We start from the raw sequence: 24,586 nt of genomic DNA, 5'->3' as shown, positions 1-24,586 counted from the left end.
CGGTTTTTCCAGGTCAGCACATATGAGATGAAAACATCTCGATAAAATTTGCTGAGGATGCACGAATGCTAATGCAGCACACACCATCTGAAGGCTGCAAAGGAACCTGTTGCTACCGTCATATGGACCGAACGACAAAAGTCATCAAGCGGAAACTGCTTTCTATTTTCTCTCTCAAGACTTTAAGTTGTTTTTGCAATCTATGGAATTGTGTAGGCGTCTGCAATATTATGTTCACCTTTGACATATACCCATGCACAGGCGTGTATACCCAATATTACTTAAAGAAACAATAAAGTCCTATATAGAAAATGTAATTCAGCAGTAATAATAACAGTAAAATAATATTCCTGACTATACCTAATTAAAAAAATATAATTATAAACTAGAAATTTGTATATTTCAGAGGTGCAGAATTATTAAGAAATTATGAAAACAATTTGAAACAAGTAAAAGATTAAAAAGTTAAAAAAAGAATAATTCATTTTCCCCTGTATAGTTTATAAGTAAGGATAAACTACGTCAAGCAGTAACGTCGAAACTTTATTATTACCATCATTAAAATATTTAAACGTAAACTTGTGTCTTCCTACGTAAATATTAATAATCGATATTTAGGTAAACTGCGGAAGTTGATTCGATAATGAAGACTCGCGGACCGATAATGAGTGAGAAATAATTAAAGGGTACACTGTCGTTAGCGGTGCAAGCATCGGTTTGTTAAACCGAATTAACTCTCACGGTTTCCATGTATGTACAAGATGAAATCATTAGAGAGGTACGTGTCCGCCTACAAAATCCTCATTACTGGAATGCATTAGTTCATGTAATTTTTGGGGCTTATCTTAAAAACGGAATGAAAAAAGAGCGCAAGAAGAATATTATTTCCGAAACTTAAGTGCCTCGTCCAAAAAAAAACGTGTGAGATAAAGCGAGTTTCATTAATCAACGAGCGCGTTCGCTAGTAAATCGCTAATTTCATCTACTACAAGCATTTTTCTCTCTTCTCTCCTTTTATTATAAAGTAATGCGAATTGTAAAAAAAAAGTAACGTTTTATAACGACGTAATGCGACCTGACATCCAAGTATTAATTACGTAAGTCGAGTTTTAAAATTCTTCGTAATTTTAAGATTCGCCTGCGATATTCCTGCGAGTTAAGAATATTTATATAATTTGGAAAGATTGTGTGTAAAATAATTTAGAAAATAAATTTTAAACTGCTTCTTACTTGATCTTCCGTGAACTTAAGACGGAGAAATATTTATCAAATCAATTACTCAAGTGAGTAACCTCTTGCAATGTTAATTTCTTTGAAAACGTGTCGTGTGACAAGTTCTAAAAGGGGATTATAGTATAACTTTGCCGTGTTCGACATCGTTGTCATCGAGATGCGTTCCCATTGCATCCTCGCTAAAGAGAAGAGCCGCGACGAAACTTTCGCCCGCGCCTTAACTAGCTACGGCGTGATTAACGAGCCGTCTTAAAATGCGAGCAATCGACTCACCCGGACTTAATGTCCGGGAAGGAGGCCGATGTAAGCCGAGGAGATGCGGAATTTAATTTCGCGGATATAACGAGAGCGGGTTGCAATTACAGCGAAGGGATTAATTGAGCGACATACAGCGGTACTCTCTCTCTCTCTCTCTCTCTCTCTCTTTCTTTATCTTTCTCTTGAATTCGGAAGACCGAGATCTTTGCAATCGCTAGGACATTCTTTCACGTAGAAGTTTACGTTCTTGAGATTGCGCATTCCTCTTAGGATGCTGGTGAACAGCGTTTCGCACTTTCGTAAACTATCATGAGTTAAAAAGCACCGACTCTCAAATACGGCATCTTAATGATGCATGATAAAATTCCTCATTTTCATCTTGTTTGTAAAAGAATATAATATAATATTTAAAATATGATATGACAGTACAAAATCTATTTCCTTTAAAATGATACATGTAATAAGATCGTAAACAAAGTAGAGAATCATTCATGAAAATCTCATAAAAATAAAAATTTTCTTTAATTTATCTTAAATTTTTTTATTTTTATAATAGAGACATTTTCACTTCGTACTCTGGAAAATTTATCATTGCTGTTGAATCGAATCTACGCGTTCTCTTTTCTCTGTCTCTTTTTCTACTATCAGATATATCTTTCCCCTTAAGAGAAGATAATGCTGACGTTAATTGGTCACGGCATTTTCCTGAGAAATAGTCTCAGATAAGCCTTGTGCGCTTGCCGCAAATGGTACTCGTCATTTGAGATGGCACAAGCGAGCATATTTTCAGTCTGGAAAAATTATCGGCGTCAACCAAGGGTGTGTTCCGTTTTACGCATGATACGCATAATGCATCGTTTATCTTTGTTCACCAAATGTTAAATAAGGATAAGTGATGCATTATGCGTGTTATACGTGAAACGGAACGCACCCCAAGATTGTACGTCTCTTGATAAAAACCGACGTTGAATTGTTACGACGCTAATGATCCATAATTAATTCTCCAGTTAGACTGTTCGCATTTAAGTCTACAAAATCGGCTAAAGTGCACATTTGCTTTCACAGAAAAGAACTTTAAATGTTAATTATGAATGCTAAAAATGTGCAATCTTTTAAATAAACCTTTTAAAGAGAGAAGTAAAAAAATTGCGAATAAAAACTACATTTTTATAAATGTAATATGTAGTAATAAAATATATCTTTTTATATTCTTTCAATTGCATTTATCGCGAACGAAAAAGTATATTTATGTTAAATATTTTAATCAAGCAAATTTCACGATTTTTTACTACTGTACGGTATCCGACGTGACGGTAGAAGTATTAAATCTCAGTTCAGTGCATAAAATACTCCGCTCACGTATTTCGTCCTGCACGAACTCCTTTCGGACATTAAGGTACGCGTCCTTTAAAATGTAGGTGACATCGCAACTCATATACTTATTTCGTTTAAATGAAACTGGACTCTCTAGGACAAGATCTCATTACGAATTTATTTTTCGTGGTCGATATCACGTGTCCCTGTACAATGAATACCGTGTAATATGGCGACGACCTCATATATTATCAATTTTTATGATACATTAAATATGTATTGAAGACGGCGCGTATGTAGTTCACGATAGTATACAGAATGTAACAAAAACATGACGTTTTGGATCTTTCGGACAACGAATTCGTAAGAATAAAAACTAAAGTAATATATCATTATATAAGAAAACAGAAATTATTTTTGATGTATTAATTTTTACTTTTAACACGTATATAATTAATTAAATTTAGAGATAATTACTTCTTAGCACTTTTATCGGGTTACATTGTACGCTCGAGTACCGAATTTATGAGACTTGTTTCTCGTTTCAGATGTCTATCGGTGGCTCTTGTTGAAAGAGAGAAAGCTACGAGACCAATTAAAAGTTGCGGTATGTTTGGCACGCGCGTGCTAAGGACTTGACCCAATGTCCTCGGAATTTTCAAGATACATCGAGCGATGCATCGACTCGATTCACCCGATCGTATCGCGGAGTACTTGTTGAATACTCGAAACAGAAATTCGATACGCAGCTGTCACACACTCGCGGACCTCGAACAACTTGCTCGACGACGATATGCAGTATGGAGTTACTTTCAGACATTTGGGTATTTCAGGCTAGCAAGAATCGACGTCCTACACGGGGGGATGGGAGAGAAGTACAGATTACGAAAATATGAGAAAAGCAATGAATTTGAGATTAAATCGAGGAAAGCTTGTGTCTCAGAAATAGTACGAAAAAGATAGGTCGAATGCATAGAGTAGGTTTAACGGAATACATTTTTGGCTGACGGCGCATTGGTTTGTTTTACTGAAATTTTCAGAAATGTAAAAACTTTGTAATTTGAAAGGAATATTTTCTGTTCGTCATTTAAATTTTTATTGCTTTAAGTAAAAATATCTGGTATTAATTTCAAAACTCCTTATGTATATAAACTATTATCTAATGTAAATCGGTGAAGATATAAAAAGCTTACGTTAAAATTCATGCGTAATAAAAATTTTAAGAGAGGATGACATAACATCTGATAAATTCATTTAGAAGCTGGAACGATTAGGTGGTTAAATCTTATGCGAAATGCTTTCATAAGCTTTCCCTTTGTTTCGCAAAATGGGGAAAATTACTTGCACCACCGACTCGCCCTTTGGCTCATATTAATGGAACGTATTTATGGAACGACGACGCCTCCAGGGCTGCGGCCCATTTAGCCGGTAAGGTTTAGCCGTTGTTCTCGTGATTCGACATACCCGGAGGATTTACTCGTTGGACGGAGCTCGCGATTACGATTACTATAAATATTGAAAAGCGCAAGAGGTTACTTTCTTAAGTTAATAACCGCTACCGTTCGCGTGCTCTCTTATGCTCGCGTCGTAATATCAATATTCATACGAGTACACGTCTTTTGTTTGTGAGCGAAAATATTGGCATGGCTGTGGCGTTGCAGCGCAAAACTTCATGAATAGCTTTTTAACATTGTTACCGCGTAATCGATTTATGAGCGAGAGCGCGTTTCCGAAACGGTGGCACAACTTCTTCGCGCCATGTTTCGTCATCGACAGTCGCGGCCTAATTTGCAGGAATAAAAAGCCGTAGCGTGTTTTTCATGCGGAACAGCCAGCGGGTTCATCGGAAAATCCCGTCTTACGAATTTTAACTCAAGTTCGCAACGAATACGAATAGCGTAGACGAGCGAAGTTTTATCCGGGTGACGGATAACGATGATGAATGAATCTGCATGTTTCAGTGCAAAATAAGGCTTTTTATCCCTAGTAAAGTTTTGCCTGAATAACTGTCGTTCCTGATCGGCAATAATATCCCTCGAGTGAAGTGCTTGCGAGGTGACATCGTTCTTTACTAATCTGTCTTGGAATAATCTTTCATACGACAGTAAAGCAGTCCCGTTATATTTTCCTTCGAACGGTAATATAAAGCGATGTCCGATATGAAAAATGAAGCTAAACAGATTTTAAATAAAATTTTTATCGCCACGACAAGCGTAAATTCGAATCCTATCTCGCAACGATCATGTGTACCAGAGGTAAATCTTTTATTACTGAACACGTGATAAAATATTTATTTACATATTTTCGTTTAACTATATGAAACCCTAGATTGGAATTGACTAACAGAGCAAAATATATTTTTCTTTTAAATGTAAAGGCCGCATTTGAATCCTCTGTACATATAAAAATATTAAAAAATTGCGCAACAACTTATTTAGTTATAATATATCAATTTAGGAAATAAATAGTTCGTGCCGTTCATATTTTTATCCATTCGTCAATAGAAAAAGTAATCATATAGAAATATAGAAGAAAGAGCTATTTGAATCAGTTAAAAAAAAATCGGATAAAGAACTTTTCAAAACAAAAGTCCCAAAAAAACCAAATAGCTCGATGATTAAAAAAGCCGCTCCTACCCTGAAAATTGAAAAACTCCCTGCTTTGAAAATTTTTTATCAGATTTTTTCTTTAACTTTCTCAAATAGCCTTTCCTTATCCTATAGTTATATAGAAATATATAGTTATACATAATTATTTGCTGGCATCTATTATTATAGCGAACTAACTATCGCGTTCGTCTATCATGAGATTATACATGCTCTTTTCCCGGGACGATCGATGTTGGCTCCTGTTCCAATAAGAATTATCGCTACTCGAGTAACTATTGTTACGTGAGTGCTCTTGTAACGCTCATCGGCACTGTTGAATGATCGTCAAGAGAGAAAAGCGCGAGTGCTCACATTTCAAGGTTCGTCATAGAAAGATCTCATAAAAAAATCCGAGAAGCATTCATTCGAGGACCGATATTTTGTGAAAAGCGTTTTTTAAAGAGCCTTTCTAGGCCTTTATTAGAGGTCGCAGAAACTACGATTACGCGCTCCTCACGGGCATAGTCAATATTTCTTTGAATATTACAAGAAAGACAGAGAGAGAACGAATATGAAATATTTATCTCTTTCACTTTATATCGACCGTAATGCACACATAGTGTAAATGATTATCGCGACCCTGTATTATATCAGTTGATTGCACGTGAACAACTATCATGTACCGCGGAGTAACCTAGAAAATCGATGTTAATTTTCAACAATTCATTGATCACCTGGAAGCTTTTTTCATTAAAATCAAACGCTGAAATATATTAAAATTAATATTCTTTTCACGTGCCACAAGCTCTTAGTTTCCTCGGAAATATGAAGGAGGAATTCGAGGCTTTATTACTAAAATATTCAAAACTTGCAAAATACAGTATCGGAATTTTCTCCGAGGAAAAATCGGTTTAAAATTTTTTTAGGCATCTGTCATGCAGATTAACCTCAGCACCTACCGTATATGTGGCAATATCGGCACCCTGCCAAATCGTGACGAGAAATTCAATTCAATTTCCCTTGAAAGCGTATGATTTTCAAAGAAAATGCTGTCACCGTTCATCGATATTTCAACGTTATTATTCCACCTATATGAAATATTAATATTTTATTGCAACTCTATCACATTTTTTCTGCGATTTTATATGATTGTGAATTCTCCCCATTCCAATCACTACTGACTGTAATTTTCTTCTCAACAAATAAATCATCGAACCGTAAAGTGATAATATTTTTAATATAAATCGTATTTTACAAATATCAGAGCTATGATACGAATTAATAAATGTAAAAATATTCATAATTATATTCTCTTTGCGTTTTATATCTAAAGGTGTTTACTTCAAATGGCAAGCTCATCACGAGGTTCTTTTCCGCAAATATTGTTGGAGACAGTACTTAAGTGATATTTAAGAAAACTTATTTCCGATTCGTTCAAAGATAGAATTGATTTAACGAAGTCGATGAGGTATTTACTTTTCAGTAGTACGAAGTTAGATATGGTGTACCTGTGTTCGATTGTCTCGCGCACGGACAACTTTATGAGAATTACATGTTTTTTCTCAAACCATGGCAATTTTATTGTGCTACTTGCGTCACAAAATAATTAACGATTTCATTATCTTAGCGACGAATAAAAATAAATGTACAAAACCTGCTTTTGAGATATGATCATATTTTTACGCCAATCACAAAAAAAGTAAATATTAGAATTATATCTAGTAGTTTTTATCAAATGACTTTTAATTATAAAATAAATCGCTTTTTAAATATCATTATGACAATTTCTAAAATTAGATATTTAAAAAAAGAAATTTAAAATTTATCGCTTCAAGCAATTTAAACACAAAACATTTTCGATAATTAAAAAAATTAAAATTACTGTTAATAATCTGAAATAAACTTATTATATATGTAACCATCAATAATTTGTTGACCTCTCCGCAACTACTCATAAATAGAAACAAAACGGTCGACCTTTATGTTGCGGGTCAAGATAATAAAAACTTTGTCAAACGATTTAACGAGACAAATTTACAAACGTTCATTTACCACCGTGATCAACTAAATCGATCGATTACATTTGATCACTATCGATATTCCGGCTGATTATAAAACAATGTTGCACGATAAAGCGTAGGACGTCGCAGTAGTACGACGCAACAGGATACCCGAATGCGGAATGCAGTTTTCCGTCGCGGGAAAATGTAACGTTCGCTTTGTAAATCGCTCAAACGAGATACGGGCCGCGATAATTCGTCGCTCGAGGCTCCTCCGCACCCGTTGAATCCTCAGGAGATCCGCGAGGGTACCGCGGGAGAAAGATGGTTGATAACGCGTACCTGTTACGCCGTCGTGGCGCTTTCGGAGTCGCGTAAACTTTTCTGCGGTGACGGCGGCACGTCGTGGTATATCCTGCTGGATTACAAGTGAGGGTCCCTCCCGGTCCTTCCGGTATCGCGTCGAGCGAATCACACCTGAACCGGATGCAAACGGATAACGCGGACCAACGAAATCGACGGACGCGGTAGGCTCGCGTCGCGACGCCGCTCTGACGATCGTCGGCGTCGACCCGGCCGTAGCAGGCTACCTCGCACCCTCTCTCCTGGTACCCGTCACCACCACCCCCGGCTGCGTAGTGCGGCGCGCAAGCGTGGCCGCAGGTGCGGGGAAGCGCGCGCTTCCCCACGGACACCTTCACGCATCTTGCGAGCAAGGCAGGTACCGTTTACGTAGGTGCCACGACCTCGGATGTCGCAGGCAGGTAGCCCGCTGCTAGGTCAAATGGATCATCCGACTCCACAACGTCTTTCACTTCCTTCGTCGCGAAACTTTGACATGATTTGCGAAGAAAAGATGGATGATGACATAATTTAAGCGATGGACGTACAAGAAAGACTATACAAGAACTAAAGATATATTAATTACAAGTTCATAATTTGATAAATTGGAGTTGATATAATATTCAATTTAGTAAAAAGAGTCAGTAAAAAGAATTACATTACACATAAAGTGTACCAAAATTACCAGATCTCTTTTTAATGATGGATTCTGTGGGTAAATATTGTTAATTTTTCTTTGACGGTAATGTCGAGATACAAGTAATTAAAAAAGCAATGGTTTTCGCGAATTAAATTGCAAAGAACCAATGACATAATATAACAACAAAACCACATTTTTCGAGCACAGTTAACTTAACGAAAAATATACTTTAATATAATTTTAGTTTAAAGCTTAATTATGACGAATTATATAGATTATTATAGAACAAAAAATTGGAAAGTTGTAAATGATGATTCCGCTTTATTTTCTATCTAGACAGAACCATTTTAATGTTCATGATATATTATTATATAATATTTGACACATGTATTATCAAACCCATATAATTTTAAAATATTATAATTATATTATATGTATATAATATTTTAAGTATAATATCATATATATAGACTTGCTAAAATCCACTAGCTTATCCAAACTAAATCTGTAAGCGATTAAAACTACTTATTTGTTTAAGCCTACATTGTTTTCGAGGTAAACACCTATTCACTAGAGAAACTCTAAAAATAATCCGATGCAAGGGAGAAAATCCACGTATCGTATGACGACGCGACGATTTATCTTCCACGCAGAGAGACCTTTTGTAGAAATATAAATAGACTTTCAGTCGACGAGTGCACGCGGAGGAGGACGTACAGGTCGAACATAGAGATTTATGTGTATGAATGGCACTTTCACCCATTCGTGCGTGGGTTATGCAACCTGTACGTCTCACCCCACGCACTCCTGTTGACGTGGGGTCGCGTGGGAGTGTAAAACAGTATGATTTCCGCCCTTCCAATTTCGTCGTCAAAATTCACTTGCCCTGCGAAAGGTGATGCATTGCGAAATTACTCCGATAGTTGGAATCCATCTCGTTAAAAAATCAGTTTGCGCTTGTAAATAAATTGTTATATCTTTGTTAAAGTCTTTTTCTATTCATTCTTTAACTTTTTATTTCGTCATTTCGGACTCCGCTTTTCATAATTTTCATTCAGAATTGAGTTCGAATAAATTATTATAATTAATTAATCTGTTCTAAATTAATTATTAAAAATATATACATAAATATTTTTTAATATTTTTTCAACAATTTCAAGATTAATTCAAAATTTATAATTTTCAAAATTATTTTATGAAAATATAGCTTAAACTATTGTTGCGCTGAATCTTTTGATTATCTATTACGGAAGATAAGCTAATAAAACATTAATTTAATAACTCAACGTTATCACTTATTCGATTAATTACTTGAGTGTTGGTGCATTTTCAAATCATGCGGGTTACTGTTACATGCCGTATTACGCGACGCTTTTACTATAATTACTCGTTAGAGAGTTACTCGACTACCGTAAAATATCTCAAATAAGAGGTAATTTTGAACAATTACTCGTTCGAATTATATACTGTACTAATGAAATTCCATCGTACGAAATCGCGTTAGGTAGTCGAGAGTAAAGCAGATAAAGACGGCCTTTTGCCACGCGCGGTTCGCTTGGATTTGTACGGTTAAAGTGGATTTCCCGAACACGTCGTCGTTCGCCCGAGTATCCTTTTGGGGTCGGCAGGATTCCCGCAAATGTTGTTGTAGTGGGAGGGCGGCCGAAAGTTGCGGGTGGATTTGCCGCGATGGTTGTAACTTTTGTCCATGATTGATACAGTCGGTATCAACTGATTATCTCATTCGCCCGCGATAAAGTCTATTAACGTGATCAAAGCTGTCTTACTTACAACCAAAAGAAAGATCGTGTTTTTAACTTGCCAACTTAAATATAACGTGAATGTTGCAATGTTGATATCACCAGTCGCTAATGTAAAATATTTGCAGGATAAATTCCAATGAAGATATTTCAGAGAAAAATTTTGGCACGATTCCACTCTAATGCAGATACAAAAAAATACCGCGCATATTTGTGAAAATTCTTGGCATATTCAGTGACAGCACGATAATTTATATTTTATCCTCAATCACGGTAAACCATAAAAAGGTTGGACTATTTAAGGAATATTTGTACTTTTTTATTTAAAAAATATTCTTTAAAAAATAAGAAGTAAAAAAATGTCTATGATAGAATATAATCAATAATCATCTTGTATCATTAAGTGTCGAATTTCAAATATATGAAGCCTGTAAATTGATTTAGGAACTTGAGAAATAAATAATTGAACCAATATATCAATGACTCCGATGGCAGACGGTAGGGTGACGGTAGACGTGACGATTGATGGGGATATTTTATTGAACGAGACTATTTTAAAAGAGACAGAAGAGTAATCGTTCGTTTAATTTATAAGAAATTACGCGCTTACAAGAACGACATAAATTTTTTCCTACAGCTATAAGCAACCATCGCTGCGTATTTCTATTGTCACGAATGTTCTTTCTATACGGAATATCTGTAGTAGTTGCTCTTCAAAATTGTAACGACAGAATCAGAGAGAAATAAAGAGAAAAAGCACAAATGGGACGCGAATCCGCAGCTGCATCCATTCTCACAATGTTAGCAAATCCGGACGATAAAGATAACATTGTGCATAGAAGGCATTAGGCTTTATCCTTTTAGAGCCGTCTATGTCACGCTATAGTGTTCATACTGTCGCGTTTATCCTTAAACAGCCTCTTTGGAGTACTTGCACCTTGTAAATCATAGCCGAAATGCGGCATTTGCTTGAGCAATGTCCGTCCCGAAGATTATAGTAAAATATAATCGAGAATATATTATATTATGTATTATGTCATAGAGATAATATATATATATATGTATATGATATAATTTATAATTTTTTACGTGTCAACTTTTTCAACAACCCAAAAGTTAAGCAGTTAGAAATTGAGGTGTGCAATGCGAGAAAAAGAAAGAGAGAATGTTAAATTTTATTATTAAAAATTAAAAATAAAAATAAAAATAAAAATATACAATGTTTTCGATAACAATTTGTTCTTTTAAATTCGTTTAATCTGACACGTCACGCCATTACAAATTTATCGTAATAAATACCGCATGAAATATTCTGCCTCCATTTCATTTCACTACGCAAATATCATGTGGATAAATATATGCTTCAATAGTCCCAGAAAATTCAATAATTTCAATAACTTGTTCTTTGTATCACTGTCACGTTACCATAAAAGAAGCTTATAATTAATTATATTCCTGTTTCATAATATATATACAAAATAAGACGTCAACAATTGATCTTAAAAATTAAACTTTGATAATTTTAAATGACTTTTTTTACAGTATATTTCATGGAAAGCAAAAATACCTTAAAAATTAATTTAAGTAAGTTTGAGTCTATAATAATAAGGCTCTTTTGCCAATACTAATTTTAACCAGTTAAAGCTAGACACTAGAATTAACTGTGTACTAAAATGAAGATTTAACTAGCTACAACAAGTATTAATGAAAGGGCTTTGCTAGAATTAATTTTGAATAGTTAAACCGAGTTTTGACGGATTTTGTATTTAAATTACAAGATGAGTAACAACCAAACAATAGAAAGGCTTATGTACATTATTAATCAAATTAAAAGCTAGATTGTGATGTTGCCAACCAGTTAAAAATACATTTAATAATTTTAGTAATTACAATTAAAATAAAGACACTTTGTATCAAAGTATGGATATTGTAAAAATTAATTTAGTTATTAAGATTACTATTGAATTGTAAAACTATTTTATCATTAAGACGTGAAAATCTAGATTCATTTAAAAGCCGTTAGTATATGAATTTGATATGCACACGTAATTTTATTGTGAACGAAATTCTTCGACCGTGCACGTCGATAAACTTTCGCAAATATTAAAGCTCCCTGTTTCCCATTTCGCAATTCCTGCCGTCATTCCTTCGTATATTGGCTATCGACTAGTCACTTATTTTCTTCCATTGTTTATCGGCATTTCAAAGAATGCTATCGCATGTAGCCTCGATCGTTAATATTCCTTCTGTCCTTCGATATCAGAGAGAGAAAGACTATTGTATATCATTACGTCGCCGTCCTTCGACGCATGTTTTACGTCTCCGATTCCGGTAAAACAATCATATTTCTCTTACCGATAGAAATCCTCTCTTTCTCTCGTTCTGTCGATCGATCTTTGATACGTTGTGAATAACGCCTATTACTATTTTTTAATATTCTGAAATTTTAGTGAAATATTTTAGCTCATGAGAGATTATTTCAATTCTTTGCAAAAATATAAGAGACTAATAAAAATTCGGCATCAACTTGTTCCGTGAAGTTATGAATTGCTTGATCTGTGACTAATCGGAAATTGATTTTATTACCGAATATTTCCCCGTTTTTCGTTTTAAACTTTTAATTGAGAAAGTAACAAATAAGACAACGTGCATTTATTCAGATCACGCGTATCTGAAGAGACATTTTCGATTTTCTGCTCTTCGAGGACGTAAACTTCGACCTCGTCAAGCTGCCTTCGCGCTCACGTCTTGATCTAATGTTTATGGCGTACCAAAGGTTGATCGAAAAAAAAAAGAGATAAATGACTTGATGGACGTTTTATTTCTTATACGGCGTTTCGCGGTAAGGTTTCATTGTTCGTTCGCGATTTTATTACTTTCTGCAAATCTCCATCGTGCTCTCGCGAAGTTAGCCTCTCGAACCTATTTATCGTTTATGAACGTAATTTTCATCACGCACCACTTAAGTGCAAAAATCCGTCCATTCTCATTCACCTTTAATACTACCTCTAATACTTTTAGTACCACTTAACATTATTATCACAAGTATCGCCCGTAGTTAGTCACTATATCAAAAATTACTTCAGAAAGCAATCTCCTATGTTACTTGCCTACCTACTGTGCAAAAATTGTTATCGTAGGGAAAATGGCCTGATTCTTTAGTCTCTAAATTTCTCCTCAATAGACCTCTTTTAAAATCGTGTTATAATTACCAGAGATTTAGCTCTTTAATAAAAAGTACTGACAATCCACGCCATACTGCAGTACTTAATATATAAAGTTTTTTCTAATAAAATATGGTTTTCAAAACATATGGGCCACTCAGAGCTTCCAATTTAATAAATTATTAACTTCGTTAAATACAATATCTCTCAATGCGAAATATAAAAAATTATTAAAATAATCTACCATTAAAATCGTAAAATATAGCGTACTTTCTTAATTATTACCTAAAAGTTTTGCATCTACTTTTATACTTCTACTTAATTAAGTTCTTCTCGATCAGTTTCATTGAAACAACCTAAAAGTTTGCAGAATATTGCATCTATTTTTATGTTTCTACTTAATCAATTTCTTCTCAGCTTTATTAAAACGATTCTTTTTTAATAAAAAAATCAAAAAATTTTCTTTAATAATGTCGAACGTTTCAATATCTAAACTTCGTAACAAATAGATTAAAAAATTCTTTCGAAGTTTGACAACCGTGACTACGTAACAGTAACTTGTGGAAAAAGTACAGTTGAAATAAATGTTCGCGTACTTTCGAATACATGCCATTTTCTTTCTTTCTTCCTAACTCACATAACGCAAAACAGATTACAGCAGAATATAAAAACATAGGAACTTTTACGACGTGATTGGGTATCTCGTGCAATCAATCGAAGTTGAAAAATATCACGATAATGATATTTTAATCGCTGAGTTTTACGAGGTGTCCTATCTTCAATCCTTCTCGTCTGCAGCTAAAACCGCATTATCGACATAAAAACGATGAAATATCTAGGTCCGCACGAGTGCTATGGTGTAATCCCTCAAAATTATGCGCGCGATCTTTCCGCGGCGGTGCGGAGAAAAGGGTGACGGGTGCAATTTTTTTTATGTAAAGCAGTCGCGAGCGCAAGAAAAAAAATTGATTGAAAGTAAGATCACTGGTTTTAAAATGCAAAGTCGCATCGGAGAAGCCGCGCTCTTCCGCAAGCTTCCGGGATCTTCTTTGCGAGAATGTTCGTCGCGGCAAATTGCAATTTTGTCTTTAAAGATGGCGAAAGAAAAGTGTTATTTAAGGGGTAGACTTGAAAGATTGCGAGAAGTCGCATAAGTAAAGACGTAGGGCGGACCTTCCGGCGAGTAATTGAATTTTTTCGCGGTGCAACGAGCAGCGATAGGAATTAACGCGGAATCTTAAATTTTATTCGCGCGCGCGAATATTGTAACGAGATTAACCGGTTCGCGAAACACAGCGAATCTACCTATCTCTTTGTAAATCATAATTAAAGTTATTAAAGTAGGAAAAAATTGTTCTAATATACATAAATATACACAGGTGTCAGACATTTCTGTAAAATTTACTTTTTCAAGCAGTTAACTGAAATTAATTAGATTCAAATAATTTTCAAGATAACTGTAGACAATGCTCTTGAGAAATCTCGACTAAAGTTTAAACTTTCAGAAGGGATAGTACCAGAACGTTTAATTCCCAAAATGCAGCCCGACGAGTACTCCATTGAGCTTGAAAAATTTAAATGCACCATTAAAAGTTCGAGATAAGATGCCAGATGGTAGCATGCTAATATCATCGGCGCGCCCGATGTCTAAGAGAATCCTCGACGTAATTGCTGCCATTCATAGTCCACATTTATAAGTTGTTACGCCTACTCGCTCGTTTCATCTTGCTTTTAAGATTTAAGTGAACTATCGACTTTCTCTTTTCTTAAAGGTTTATCTCTTTTCTTAAAGTATATTACAGTTATATTCTTACGGGTTTTCTTAAATGGAATGAAGACACGCAACCGTTTTATAAGTTGTAAGTGTTTTGTGGAAATTGATCCTTCACGTTACTTAATCTCACTGATAAAGATATAACGATACATATTTACGAGTTTACAACACTATATTTTCTAATATAAATATTATCCAGATAAACCAAAAAAAAATATAAACAGTCAAAACCTGCAAATAACGTCATAGAGAAATTTCACTAAAGAAAACACATTTACATATTAATTTATTGAATTATAACAACTATACTTCGTCAAATTTAATATCCATTAATTTTGAAATCATTAACATCAGCATTAGCGTGCAATATTGATGACCAGAACATTAACTCTGCAATAAATAATTCCAACGTATGTTACTATAACGTACAACTGGACATTGTATTAAAAGCAATAAAAATTTAACATTCCTTTCAGAACATAATTAAATTTTCATACGCTAGTAATTCCCTTTCATTGCCGCGTTCCAAATGTCGCTCGAGAATAAAAGAGAATTCGTGGATAAAAGAGAAGTCGAATTAAAAAAAGATTTGTGCTTTAAGGTTAAGTGGAGCTAGCTTCTGCATTGCAATCGCAGCCATTACTGAATCATTCATAATCACGCGATTCCGTTTTAGCGTTGCACAATGCGAGGATTAATATTTAAAGTCGGCATCATGTCTTGCAGGCTACTGCTATTGTCACTGCAGCTTAATTGGATATTCTCGAGGTATCGTGGTCATTTAAGCGAACTAAACTGATTAATGGCCCTTAATCTTCAAGCAAGAACAAGCTAATCATCTATCATCCCTATTCTTGTCTACAGCTCCAACGTCGCGTGACTAAACAACGCTTTGATTTACATTTGTACATTTCAGATTTCATACGAGACAGAAGTTGCTTAATATAGTAACATTAAACAACATGAAACGTGTAAATCAAAGTAAGTTTAATAGTTAAGAGTTGAATTACCTAAATAAAGAGACTCTATAAAAGAAGTTAACACGTTTACTGCCAAACGGAATAAAAAGAAATTACATTCTCAGCCAAGGCTGTTTTTTGATCAGTTGTATTTTATTGCCGATTCTTACAGTATTTACGCCTTTCCATTTCCTTTTTGTTCTCTTTTACAGTTTTTGACTTGATTGCTCGATGTATCGTTTGCGATACATCTGGCCTCCGTGGTTAATTTCTAAGTATATCATAAATGATACACACGTGGCAGTGAGAGTATTAGTATCAATTATTATTTAAATTCACAAAAATTATTATTAAACGACAAATCCTGCCCAATAGCAAAAATGTCAATTTTTTGTTATTTTTAATTATTATTTTGTGTTTTATAAAAATTTCAATAAATATTCATTTTAACAAGAAAATATTATTGCACATCAGAGTGTATTCGAAAATTCGAGTTCTTTCTTGATAAATAAGTAAGTATTGTATATATAACCGAAAGTACAATATAATCAAAATGGGACGATCGAGTTATGAATTTATCACATATTTTTCCCTTGGCACGACGGTGGGATCCGTCAATTTCAGGCAAGTTTATACACCTGCTACCTCAGCGAATTTATTGCTGAAGCAACGAATGTACAGCATTGTGTGTTTTTGGCTTGTCTACAAGCTTTACCATCAAAAATTCGCTCGCGCTCTCTTATTCCACGAACGAGTAATTTCACGCTCACAAGATATTTTATTCTATTTTAAGCAAAGATCCAGAAAAAAGACGCATTCAAAATATAACGAGTATAAAAACAGGAGCAAAATAATATAAAACAAGAAATATTGCAATATAATGAATAATGCAATTTAAGTAAAATTTTACTTTTTCCTCTTTGAAATTTAAAAATTATTAACTTTATTTACGGAACACAGAAGTTGAATAAAATGTCAATTTTTCAGGCAACGCAATATTTCGAAGCACGAGGCGGAAGAACGAATAATTACAAATAATTCTAAACTGCGTGAAAACCCTCGAAAGATGTTACTCACGATAACTACAAGACGCAAACGAATGAAACTTCGTTCCCGGCGAGGCGAAATCAAAGCCTTTCGCTGGCCATGTCTCGTTATTCGCCACGGAACGGAACGGAGTTACAGTTTCCGTTAAACTTCGAAGCACTAGTTAACTCTCTGATACGAGAGACTGAACGGCCGAGGGAACCTCAGATCTTTGCTGTAATCATACAGAGATGTATCCTACGTTTAACAATATCATTAATACAAGATAATGCCAATCAATAGACAACATCGTCCATATAATATATAATCGTATTATAATATAATAATGATATAATAATGTTGATAGAAAAAGGATGCAGTTAATGTGAATTTAATTTAGATTGTAATTAAAACTGCATACATAATTACAGAAGTTAATATTAAAATTTAAATTCGACCTGTAAAATAAGTTTTCGTCTTTTACGTTCGAGCATTTTCATCAGGCTGATGTGTGTTGCATTATTGATGTATCATACGAGACGTGCATGCAAAATGAATAACATATCCACCTGAAGAAATCCGTTTTAAGATCAAACGAACCGCCATCGCCGTCTCTCATACTCGGCGAAACAAAAGGGCCATCATCGCGAGGAGCAAACCGTTCATGCATATGTTATAACAAAGCAAGAAAATCCATACTTCACGAGCTTTCGCCTCCTTTCCTCCCGTTTCCTTTCTTGAGCAGGCAAAGCCATCACTACCGCGTCTTCTATTGTTATCATAGGAAAAAGTTTAAATGCAGAAATAAAACCGTCGTGTTCAAATAAGACAAATCTATCTACAAATAAGACATTTCTATGGTGATAACTAGAAAAATGATTTAATTTTTAATAACAATGATGAGAAAATAACCAATTGTGTGAAATTTGCTGGATTCTAAATACGATATTAAATATTTCTACCATCTAATATAATTTTTATCCTATAATCAATTTCATTTTATATAATGTTATTTTATACAATGATAGGTATATCTGCAGTCTTTGAGAGACTGCAAAAAATAAGAGTGTTGATAAATTGACGAATGCATCGAGAGGAACAAAGCATATATATGCGATAATAGATATAAAAATAATTGTCCGAATGTTATCAAAAAATTCTTCCGTATTTAAATAAAGGGATCGATGCTTTCCTTCACTTCGCAACATTGCTGACTTGATTTTTTTCATTTCTATAAATTAAGGCTTCTAATTAACGTGGCTGTATCGAAGCTGCTTGATTAAGAAAAATCAACTCGCGAGCTTTTCCGCAAATTTCCGATACATTCTTTTCTGATCAATGTTTATTGTATTCTTTTGCCAAGATAATAATATTGATGTAACGTACAATTAACGTTTGACTGTCTCAATTTGACTAAATTTGACTAAATTGACTATTTCAGCTAAAAATTTCATATTCTTTATAATGTAAGCTATACTATATATGATATACTATATGCGGCTTATGGATTTTATGATAAAATCAGATATTCAACACATTTCGCTCGAAGAACTATAGAGATACCTTCGAAAGTTCGAATAAAGAACTGAAGAGAATAACGAAAACTCAAACGCATAAGCATTTGAATTCTCGAAGCTGTTCTCCACAAAAATGACGTAACAAACGAAAGGTTTCTTCTGTGTGGTGCTCTCAATACATTTTCTCTCAGAAAAATCACGACTGTAGATTTTCTATACAATGCTCATGAAATTTCAGAAATAACAACCTCTTGTCTGCCGCAACAGAACATATGCGTCCTATAAATTTACTAAGCACTTGCATTATTTCGTATATATGTAGATTAAAACAGATGTCCAAATTATCGAAATATCTCAAACGCGATATTAAACATAAATTAATTTTTAAATATATTTAATGTTTTCTCATGTTACATATATTTTTCGTCATATGTATATTGTAAAATATTATACATTTCTTAAGCCACAGAGATCATCTTAGATTTAGTACTGCCTTTCCATTTTGACATTGTAAACTAATGCGAATTTAATATTATACTTTGATATATTTTATTTTGTTTTTGAGTCGACGGACTTTCTCGATGGATATCGACCAACCATCAACCAACACTTTCGCAAGTGTTAACGGATGCAAAAGAGGCGAATGGAACTTATTGAAATTTTCAGGACGCAATGTGGCGCATGTGCTACATCAGGCGAATGCTCAGGCCACATAAGCAATCCCCTTCGTTAAAACGAGAATATGATTGCCCGTTTTATGAAATTTTACGATAGATTTTCTTTCTAGTGGCCCAGAAAAGTAACTAGCATAACTCGCGAAAGATATTTTGTGCTAACTATTAAAATCGCAACTTTATTTAATTCAAAAAAATTTTTAACTAAAACAATGCCGGTTTTAGACTTTATTTTCTAATGATGTGGAATCGCTTATAATCATAGCGCTGCATAAATGTAATGATTTACGAAATAAACACGTTTTAGGCCATATTTCACGATGAACAATATAATACCATACTATAAGAAAATAATTAACAATAAACTGATCTAAACTATCCGCTTTCAATAATTCATTCCTGGCTATAGTTTAAATCTCACGCGAAAAGCAGTATAATTTATCCGTTCGATAAGCACAATTGAAAGTTGGAGTTCGATCGTCGTACGACGCGCTGCGAAGCTGTATCCGATTTCCGTCAAGTTTTAATTAATTCCAGGGGGAGGCGAGCTAAACAAGATTAAAATAAAGCATCGTGGCCGGAAAGACTAACGATATGCTGCATAATTAACGCACCTAATCGCCCGATTGAAATCGTCACTTTGAGTGACACTGTTGTTTCTCGGAGTTTTAATTATTTATTGTATATCACTTGTACCGGCGCTTTTACAATTCGCATAAATCCTGGTGAAATTTCCTGTTAACTGTGTCCTATTTATTTCCCTGAGTCACCACAATATATCTTCGCGCACAACTATTATTTTATTCAATAAAATATTTTAAAGCAGAACTCTGAGATTTAGTTGAACATTTTTACAGAAAACGCACGCGATTTTAAAGACATCGGCCTAAAATGTACAACAAAATCTCAACCCTGTTTTTAAGCACGTTTTTTTTAATTATAAAGAAGTACTGAGTGTATAAGCTGGATATTACATTAAGTATAATTTAATCAACGTAGAAAAATTAAATTTTTTATTTATTTAAAATTTATCATTTTTCGATTCAATCTTACACTATAATTAGAGACGCGCAAAGTTAGACGAGAATAAAATCAACTTCTTTATATTCTGCAAAGTTCTTCGAAAGTAAAGCTTTGATACTAAAAAATAAATCCTCTTATAATCTTCGATATTTTTTATAAAATGTTGAAATAATCCAATAAATATTGAGAAATAATAATGATTCTTTTTATAATATGCTTAAGCGGCTAATAGAGAAATAAAATGGAATTGATCATCCGTATGATGAAATGTAGCGTATACGTTAAATTATTCATGTTTATTAGTGTATCGTGGCAGTAGAGACTTCTCCGCGCGTGTAACTAATTCATTATTCTCAATCCCCTAATGAGATTACTCGAGGTAGTCCGCGCGCGGTAATATATAACTAATTTCACTGCTATAAACACGGAACGTGCAAGGGGAAAGTCTCCGACGTACTCTTAATCATAATTCATTCTTAATGAATCACATATAATTGTGAGCTCGAGCACATTCAGTAATGAGATCAGGATTTTATATCTTCAGTAATAACATGTCGATAAATTAATAAAGCAAAGCTCTTCCCTCTTCCAAAAACCGTCATAACGGAGATTTTTGTCCTAATTTATTCTATCAATTTATTCATCACTGAATTGGAAATTTATCCAAGTATTCCTTCAAAGTTCAAACATATCGGCATTCGAGATGAGAAAGCAGTGCACAAATATATATTATAACTTTCCGTAAAGACCCGTCGCTCGCCGAAAATTTATTTCACGCAAATTATTTTCATGGTTATCTTAACTCTCGCGGAATTTTCATAATCCAAACTTTTTCATATATTCTAAACTGTGAAGAGTAAAATTTATCCACGAGTCATCGGCCACGCTGCGGTTTCTCGCGGGAAAAATAAAGTGCGAAATAAAATATAACACGATGTAAAAAATTATGGCGGGTAATATAATATCGGTGGCGGGTAGCGGCGCGCTTTTCCCCATCAATGTGAAAAAAAACGACAATTTCTCCCGTGGGTGCACCGGTGGCAACGTAAAAATATCTCGGTGCACTTTGCAACTGTGGTAATCAACATGCGTATGCAAATTGGGCTGCGACTTCATTTCCGACGGATCGCGTATTTGCATGTATCTGCGTCTACACGCAGAATGCATTTCCGTGTGTCTGTGTCACATCAGCGAATATACACAGTGTCGCGACCGCAAATCAGAGTGATCCTCCGTGATTAAACTATCATGAAACCCCATCGCTAACGATAGCACCCCACGTTTACATCCCGATACGAATATCCGAAGCGATAAATTAATAATCTACTTATCACTTAAGCACGTTAATTCTAGCATGGAGTTCGACAATTAAAAGAAAAGTTTATGATTTCAAAAGGGATACAAGTTCACTCGCCGAATAGGCGATCGTTACCTAAACATTCCGCATCATAAAAATAAAATTTCGAAATATATCGAGCGATTAGAAGCTTAATTAAAAGATTAAATCAAAATTCTTTCTTAATTGATTCTCTAAAATATCGTAGAGTTTTATGGAAGTATGCCATACTTTAATCGAATATAACAGTAGTATTAATTGACTGTTATTGAATTTGAAATATTAAGGCATTTTTAATTGCATATAGCAAAAATTCCAAAGAATATGGGATCGACATGAGTGAACTAAAATAACTCTATCTCGAATAGGTATATGAAACGACGACCTGCCGGCAACGTGAAAACCACGCTCGCACACGTCATTTACACGTCCACCGCATTTTCGAAATAGCGGCGGAATGTGGCTTAATTAACTTGTCAGCGAGCGCGCAGTGTCTATGGTCCATGCAGACTTCAGACGCTTTTGAAATCCGACATGACAATGTGTAAGTCGTGCGCTTCGCGAGTTATTAACCCGGCACGCTTACGTGTAGATACACTTCAAACAATTCGCTGCTCTCATTAATTAATTAAATATAAAACCACTTGTAATTAAACACTCATTCAGAAAGCAATATCAAGTATTTTACCATAAATAAAAAATGTACTTACGTTTTTAATTTTGCTTGAGAATCGATCATTTTTGTTACGTCTCTGTTATTTTATTTACATTACACGATATATAAATTATTTGTATCGTTTTTATAATAAATCATGCTCCGTTATAATATTAATACTAATTTGCCATTAAATACTAGATATTAATTACTTACAAAATTAAATTTAAAAAAAAAGATAATAAATTTTTTGTAAAATCTATCGTACATAAATATTATCTATCAAAAATCGCGATAACATTAATCAGGACGTTATAATACTTTTTCGCGATAAAATATTATCAGAATGTAATAATTAGACATAATCAATACTGCACTTCTTTTATATTTTAGTACTCGAATATTTTTGATCACATTTATAAATTACAGACTTTCTGATTCAAGCTATATATATAAATAACATGTTTGCGATATTTTGCGATTAGTTAACTTAGATTTTACACCGATTCATAAAGAAAACTGACCGGTAACAATGACGTAACAAAATTGTCGAATGATAAGTCAGCAGATCCATATGCCGAAAAAATTTTCGGCTAATTAGCAACATCCAAAGTTTAGAATGCCACAATTATACGTGAGATCCTAAATGAATAAGGGACTATACGTACGATCAAAATTACTGTCAGTACAAATTTTTCATATCTCGATATGTTTTAAATAAATTTTCATGTTAAAATAATTATCTCATTACTATGTTACTAGATAATAGAGAATTAAACAATTATTCAATATATAATTATAATTACTCCTTGTCATAATTATTTTCAATATAATACATTAAAAATAATTAAAAAATTACTGTAGTTTTAAATATTTTAATGCAACTAACACATGTGTAATTGATTAAATTTTTGATATAATAAATAAAAAAATCTATTTTGTTTCGCGGTAAAATATTTATTGGGAGGGCAGGGGATCTCACGTTTCACGTTATTTTGTTTCAAAACATAAATTTAAATCATTCAACAAACATAAATGGATAGGCTATGTAAAAGATTTAGTGTAATGTAAGTATAAGTGCAAGTAACACTCTCGTCTTTTTATTAAATATAAATTATATGTATAAAATAAATTAGGAAATGATCAAGCCAATCAATAACATTTCGATTATAAATAAACTCTACTTTATAAATGTATATACTTTGTATCTGTGTATTTTTTGTACAAAAAGTGAAAACTGATTGACAGTTATAAAATAATCTAGTGCCATTAAACAATAGTATAAATTCATTCTAGCCTATCCATTTCAAAGTACATAATGGATTTATGAAATATTATTTTATCTATAATATTCTTAATACATAAATTCCTAGTTATTAGGGGTATACACATATATCAATTTTTAAATAGATTATAACTATAGGAATAAATAATGCGTTCAGATATATCAAACAGTATTGGAAATTCAAATTTTTATTAACATAATTTAACACACACACACACACACACACACACACACACACACACACACATCTCATATAAAATTCTCATAAATCCATTATTAAAATAAAAATTAAAACTCACCGGTACGATGTGCAGCAGCGGAGTTGTAGTCTACGATGTCAATCTGTAAAATACAAATACATCCAAATCAAACTTGTGCTCAAAATAATTCAATTTGTAAAAAATAAATACTTATAGCGCACATTGAATTTTTTCCAACAATAAGTACATACTTCTTTAAAATTCAATTTAAAAAATTTAATTCTTATATAAGTAAAATAAATTTAAAATAATTATAAATGATAAAAATGTTGAAATATTTTACATATTTCTTCATAAAAATACTAGAAATATTAAACATTTTACATATGTATATTAAATATTTCTTAAATCAAAATAATTTAAATCAAAATGCTTTATATGAATTGTGTTACACGATAATGCAAAATACTATATAGAATACTGTATAGAATGAGATTGTCACGGGGATAAACAAATTCCACAGATGATAAATAATAAATAATGAATTACTCACTCATGGTTGCTCCGCCGGCGCCTGATGCCGTCCCTGGGCCGCCTCCTCCTTTCGCGCGGACTTCCCGCGTCGTTGCTCCGTTAAGGGTTAAGGTACACACTCGTTAGTCATTATCACACCACATCAGTCGACTTCGCGCACACGTAATTACGATCGCGCGCTAATCATCAAATGACGAACGCGCGGTACTTGTTTCTTGTTATCGGCACTCCCGATGTTGACCGTACACCGCGTACGCGACGCGCGCATTGTTCCATCACGCCATCACGACAATCACGACCGGCG

General features: G+C 33.7%; 1 protein-coding gene across 2 annotated transcripts in view; it reads right to left on the bottom strand.

Moving 5' to 3' along the window:
- LOC112466768 overlaps positions 1 to 24,586 on the bottom strand; it is a 77,767-nt gene extending 53,181 nt beyond the window's left edge. Inside the window, exons 1-2 of one of the 2 annotated variants that reach the window (XM_025035055.1) lie at positions 24,302 to 24,586; positions 23,848 to 23,890 (exon numbers count right to left, since the gene is read on the bottom strand). The gene's annotated coding sequence lies outside the window, so the exon portion shown is untranslated. Of the gene's footprint in view, positions 1 to 7,735; positions 7,953 to 23,847; positions 23,891 to 24,301 lie in introns of those variants that run through there. The other variant, XM_025035054.1, reaches the window with a different exon arrangement.

The sequence above is a fragment of the Temnothorax curvispinosus genome, unplaced genomic scaffold (assembly GCF_003070985.1).
Source record: "Temnothorax curvispinosus isolate PA1 unplaced genomic scaffold, ASM307098v1 QBEX01016545.1, whole genome shotgun sequence".
Classification (NCBI taxonomy): domain Eukaryota; kingdom Metazoa; phylum Arthropoda; class Insecta; order Hymenoptera; family Formicidae; genus Temnothorax; species Temnothorax curvispinosus.
Note: the sequence above shows the minus strand (reverse complement) of the source record. Positions and strands in the feature narration are given on the sequence as shown.